General features: G+C 50.0%; 1 protein-coding gene across 2 annotated transcripts in view; it reads right to left on the bottom strand.

Annotated features, from left to right (window-relative positions):
• Dpep1 (dipeptidase 1) overlaps nucleotides 1-1,459 on the bottom strand; it is a 20,412-nt gene extending 18,953 nt beyond the window's left edge. For both annotated transcript variants that reach the window (XM_055621441.1, XM_055621442.1), the window contains exon 1: nucleotides 1,347-1,459. The gene's annotated coding sequence lies outside the window, so the exon portion shown is untranslated. The remainder of the gene's footprint in view (nucleotides 1-1,346) is intronic.
• Nucleotides 1,460-5,514: the final 4,055 nt, after the last annotated feature.

The following is a 5,514-nucleotide window of genomic DNA, read 5'->3' as shown; positions in this document are numbered from 1 at the left end:
TCACCCCATCTCAGGGGGGCAGTTCACCCCATCTCAGGGGCAGCTCACCCCATCTCAGGGGCAGTTCACCCCATCTCAGGGGGAAGTTCATCTCATCTGGGTGTGGTAGCCCACTTTTAATACCACATTATGAAGGCAGAGGCAGGCTGATCTTTGTGAGTTCAAAATAGCCTGACCTGCAGAGCGAGCACAGCCAGGACTACAGAGAGAGACTCTGCCTCTCAAAAAACAAAATGAAACAAAGCAAGAAGCAAAGAAAATCAAACCTAAGAGTAATCACCAGGGCTTGAAAGGCGGCCATGCTGTGTCCTCTTTCGGGCCTTACACAGCCTGGGCACTCATTCCTCCACTGTGCTTGGGCTTCAGCCCTCGTCCTGGGCGTTTACTGCTGTTAGAGCTCTTTTTGCCGTTGTTAGGGTGGGCTTTGCTGGTTGGCCTGGAGCCCTCTAAGTAGACCAATGACCTCAACTTCCCAGAGACCTGCCTGCCTTTGCCTCCTGAGCTTTCTAAATGAGCTGTGCCTGAAGGAGATGGGCTCTTGTGACCAGACAGAGGTACCCAAAGACCCAGTCTAGACCAGACAGCCTCTGACACCAGGGAAGACACGGCAGAGGACATGCCTTTACCTCTCACATGAGGAACGTTCCCTGAACTGTTTGGTGCTGTTCTGTGGCACTGCTGTGGCAGGAGAACAGAACATTCCAAGCTCAGAGAGAATCCACACAGCCACTGTCCCGCTGCCGCTCAAGCTGACAGAGTGCGCTTGGATTTCCTCCTCTCAAACAGCCCCACATCCAACAAACATCTCTTCATGCAGAGCCCATAGCGGCAGGATGAGGGCCGGCCTTCGGTTGGGTAAGAAAAATAATGCTGCAGAACAGGGGTGACACAGGCACCTGGCCTCAGCCTGTCTCCAGAGAGGCTTTGGGAACAAAGAGCCAAGTCAGAGAGTCTAAAGACAAGCAAAGAAGCACGCCTGTGATCCCAGCACTCAGGAGGCAGAGGCAGGTGGATCTCTGTGAGTCTGAGGCCAGCCTGGTCTACAAAGCAAGTCCAGGACATACAGGGCTACACAGAGAAACCCTGTCTTGAAAAACCGAAAAAAAGAAAAAAGAAGAAGAAAAAGAAAAGAAAAGGAACAACAAAAAAGGCAAAGAGGACATCAGAGGAATGAGGAAGAAACTGGAACCAAAGGGCACGGCATAGGAGAAGCAGACTATGGAAGGCCATTGCTCCAATGGTCTTCCTCGGCAGAACTAGGACTACAACTCTTCCCTGCAGAAGACACCTCCCCAGGGCATCGCCCTCCGTGTCCTCACCCACCCTCTGACCCCCAGCCCACTCACCCCAGCAATATCCAGGGCTGTCCCAGAAAGGCCTTCCTAGCCTCAGCAGCTCCTCAGGCCTCCTTTATGCTGGCTCCACCCCACCACCTGCCTTTCCTCCCAGACCTCTGCTAGCCCATTTCCGCCCCCTGTTCTTTCCCTGGGGAGGAAGGGTGAGAAGAGAAGACGTGAAGGCCAGGGAGAAGGGAGAGGTGGCAGGAAGGAGGAGCTTTGTGCTAGAACTTTGCCCTTAAGCACTAGAAGACCAGTCCCCAGGGCAGCGCCTCTCTCTTCAGCTTCCACATCTCCTGTGGGTGCCCTGGAGACGGCCCCTTAGCCGGCGATGCACTTGGCCTTTTCCTCTAGGGTGCTGGGGCCTCGGTCTGCCAGCCAAACTTTGCAAGTTTGCTCTTGATCCATATGAGGATGGCAAGGTTTCCTGGTTCTTTGTGGTAAACATTTTAGCTGTGAGACTACAGTTCATGAAGGAGTACTTAACACACATGTGCAGATCCACACAGATGCTGTTATGGCAGTTTATAAATGTCCTGCTACAAACATTATAAACATGTTATATACATGTATATAAACATGTTACATATATATGTGTGTGTATATATGTGTGTATGTGTGTGTGTGTGTGTGTGTGTATGTATGTTATAGCAGGACTCTTCATTGTTGCCCCAGGTAGAGACAAGATGTCCAACAGACTGAGAAAAGAAACTGCCTCTCGCACAGGGAGCTGATGGCTGAGAGTCTGTCCGGCCTCCTCTCAGGGGCCCGGATACCTAGGATTTTTTGTTGGAATTTTGCTTGGTTTTTGTTTGTTTTCTGAGACAAGCCCTCACTCCATAGCCCAGGCTAGACTCATGCTTGCTATAATCCCCCTGCCTCAGCCTCCTCTTTGCCAGGCCCGCTTGGGGTGTCTCTCATTATTTGCTGCCACGAAACCTGTTGCCTGAGAGAAACTCTCATCCTTTGCACACCTGCTGCTATGTCTGAAGGTTAAAGTTCAGGTGGCGTGATTATCTGTCCAAGGTCACAGGCCACAGCCTTCAGGAACACAGGCTGCTCTCCTGAGCCTGTGGGGCATTGCCCTTCCACAGAGTGAGTTATCCAAAGTGGTCCAGATCTTGATAGTATGGTTTCATCCTTCTCTGATGAAGGGTCTGAGGCCCTCGTCCAGGGATTCCTTTGCGGTGACCCATGTCATGTGGACCCATGTTGTGCTCCCTGCCCATGCTTCCCAGGCCAGTCAGCCCGGAGCTCCTCAGATCTAAGCCTCTACTCAGACTTAGCTCTCACAGAGCTGTGGAGCCCAGGATGTGTTCTGCGGCCTCTCTGAGTGTGTAAACACGGACCTATGTAAGGCCTGCTCACTGACAGTCCAATGTCCTCACACGTGTGGGTCTCTGCTCCCTAGACCAAGGTAGACCTGCTGTTTTCCAAAGTGGGCCATTGTGTCACCCACACTCAGTGGCTCCTCAGGAGTGTGCTGTGCCTTCTTGTGGCCTCATTTGTCTCTTTCTGGGACTGAAGCCCAGTTATAGGGAAGACAGACACCATGGATATGGAGCGGCGCCATACGATGACAGCTTCAGTGGAATAAATGGAAAACTGGAGAATGCCTGTTAGAGCAGGCAGACAAGGCCAGCAGTTCCTCTCCTCCCTCGTGTGTGTGTGTGTGTGTGTGTGTGTGTGCGCATGTCCTGGCTTTCATGGTGTGTGCTGCCCTCTTTGTCCACACTGGCCCACTCTGATGGACTGAAATCTCTGAAACTACAAGTGACTCCTTCATCCCTGGAGTTGTTTCTCTCAGTATTTTGCCACAGCAGCAAAAAGTCCAGTTAAAAGTGGGTCTCCCGGGGGTGGAAGGACCTGCCCTTTATTCAGGAAGAGTCCCGATTTAGCAGGTCAGAAGAATCTTTCTACGTGCTCCCAGCCCAGCCCAGCCCAGCCCAGCCCAGCCCAGCCCAGCCCAGGACCCCACTCTTCCTCACTCTGAGGATGAGTCTGGATTTGACTTTTAGCAACGCCTGCCCTCAGCTGCAGACCCAGAGTCTCCTCAGCACATCTAGAAGCTCGGAGGCGGTTCCCACTGCCCTTTCTTTTTAAATAGGGTCTTAGCCCAGGTGTGGTGGTACACACCTTTAATCCCAGCACTTAGGAAGCAGAGGCGGGAAGATCTCTGTGAGTTCAAGGCTAGCCTGGTCTACAAATAGAGCTCCAGAACAGCCAGGACTACATAGAGAGATCTTGTCTCAAATAAACGAAGAAATACTGTGGGTCATCCTGGTAACCCATGCTGGGTTTAAACTCATGATCCTCTTGCCTCTCTCTGCTTCTCAGTGTTGTACATCTCTCCACCTCTCTCTCTGTCTGTCTGTCCATCTCTCTTTGTTTTTTGAGACAGGGTTTCTCTCTGTAGCCTTGGACTTGCTCTATAGACCAGGCTGGCCTCGAACTCCCAGCACCTGCCTCTGCCTCCCAGATGCTGGGATCAAAGGCATGCGCCACCATGCCCAGCTCCAACTAATATTTCTTGAGCTGGAAAGTCAAATCTCTGCTCATTCTTTTTTTGTGCTGCAACATTAGCCAAGCTCACACTCACTAGTTTCCCAGCATTCTATTGTACCACATAGACACTCGCTATGTTCCTTGTGACCTATAATGGCTTACCAGTAGTTGTCAGCCAATGTGGACATTTTTCACGTGTTATTGCCAGCTCATAGTATACACTATCAGTACTCTAAACACCCTCTGAATTTAACCAGATTGGAGACAGTTTGCAGAAGTACCAAAAGAATTGAAAGAAAAAACAAACAAAACCTCAACCTTCAAATATTGTTGATGTAGAAACACTTTCAGCACCTAAGTCTCTGTCTTGAGTGGCTACAACAAACTGCCATGACACAGCAATGTGTTTATCTTTCAGGTTTTTTTCTTTTCTCTGTGTTTATATTAGCACAGACTAACTATACAAAATAATGGTCTCCATTATGACATTTGTACATGTACATAATGTACTTAACAATTTTGAAAGGCTCATTTATTTTACTATGTGAACTAGTGTTTTGCCCATGTGTTTGTATGCACCTGGGGCCCTCGGATGCCTGACGAGGGTATCAGACACCCCAGAACTGGAGTTACAGACTGTCATGAGCCACCATGTGGGTGCTGGGAGTTGAAACCCTAGCCCTCTCCAAGAACAAGTGCTGTTAACTGCTAAGTCATCTCTCTCTTCCTGATTTTGAGACAGGGTCTCTTGTAGCCCAGGCTGTCCTCAAACGTCCTATGCGACTGCAGATGAACTTGCAATCCTCCTGCCTCCCTCTCCTGGGAGCTAAGATTACAGACTTGTATCATCATGCCTCGCCACTTCTTACAGTGCTGAGGGCTGGGAAGTTCAAGCTCTGGGTGAGCTGGAAGATCTAGAAGAAGACCCACATCTCGGTTTATAAACGACCACTTCCTGGTTGTATTGTCACATGGGGGACAGAAGGTCTTGTGCATCTTCTTAAAGGGGCGCTCACGTTGTTCTGCTTCATTGTGCACACCTGTAATCCTAGCACTTCCTGGGCTGAGATGCAGGAATGTGAGTTTTAGGGCTACATAGGGAGACCCTGTCTCAAACAAACAAAACCCTAAGTAACGATAGACAAACACGCAAATAAATATACTAATCCCTTTCAACAGTAACACAGGGAGCTTTATGCCTAGAACCTCCCAAAGCCCCACCTCCTGGCACCATCATATTGGGGATTAGGATTTGAGCATATGAATTTGGGGGTGTATGTGTTTGGCCTGCAAGTACGCATTTGTACCCGCTGGGTGCAGTTATCTTGATAGCCACCAGAGTGTCCTAGCCATAAAAAACCCCTGAAACTCCGAGAGTTGTGAGCCACCATGTGGGTGCTGGGAACTGAATCCAGGTCCTCTGCAAGAGTAGGAAATGCTATGAACTGCTGAGCCATCTCTCTAATCCCTCACTCCTTTTGAGACAGGGTCTTATGTAGCCCAGGCTAGCCTCAAACTCACTGTATAGCTGATGACCTTAAATTTTTTATTCTCCTCTACCTCTTAAGTGCTGGGATTGTAGGCATGTGTCACCGGTGTGTCACATGAGCCAGGGACCTAACCTGGGGCTCAAGACTGCTAGGCAAGCAGCTCTCCAAGTGAGCTCCATCCT

Source organism: Psammomys obesus, unplaced genomic scaffold (genome assembly GCF_907164565.1).
Source record: "Psammomys obesus unplaced genomic scaffold, mPsaObe1.curated_primary_1811, whole genome shotgun sequence".
NCBI classification, from domain to species: Eukaryota; Metazoa; Chordata; class Mammalia; order Rodentia; family Muridae; genus Psammomys; species Psammomys obesus.
This window is presented reverse-complemented; position numbering and strand designations above follow the sequence as displayed.